This window comes from Tigriopus californicus, chromosome 8 (assembly GCF_007210705.1).
Source record: "Tigriopus californicus strain San Diego chromosome 8, Tcal_SD_v2.1, whole genome shotgun sequence".
NCBI classification, from domain to species: Eukaryota; Metazoa; Arthropoda; class Copepoda; order Harpacticoida; family Harpacticidae; genus Tigriopus; species Tigriopus californicus.
In genome coordinates this window covers 9915167-9915646 of record NC_081447.1, presented here as the reverse complement: position 1 = coordinate 9915646, position 480 = coordinate 9915167, and positions in this window count along the sequence as shown.

Sequence of the window (480 nt, the reverse complement as noted above, 5' to 3'; positions counted from 1 at the left end):
ATGCTATGGTCCAGCCATACAACATAATTTACTTGCATCAAATCATCAATTTTGCGATTATTGCACAAAATTCAAGTATGTTTTGCTCATTTTAAATGACTTCGTCTATTTTATGTGCTTTATTGTTTGCTATGTTAGTGTGGAACAAGTAATCATTTTGACTCTCTCATTGGCTTACTTCAAGGGTAGACAAACTTGTTTATTCGATTCCAGTCTCTTTTGACCAAAGTTGCGTTAGTTTTTAACTTCAGTAGTTCCGTGAAAATTCAAAGACTTTTGTTGTCAATTTCATTTCGGCTCTAGCAGGGCTGACAGCATGTCGCAAACTAGGCCAATTTTTGCTTAATGTCACCGAATTTGAAAACTGATCATGAGACTTCTGGCCATGAAAACCAAAACGCATCATACAAAAAAATTTCATGGCAGAAAACCTAAACATTCTGCTGGCCTTAACTCGAGAGCCGACAACAAGGTTGTCTC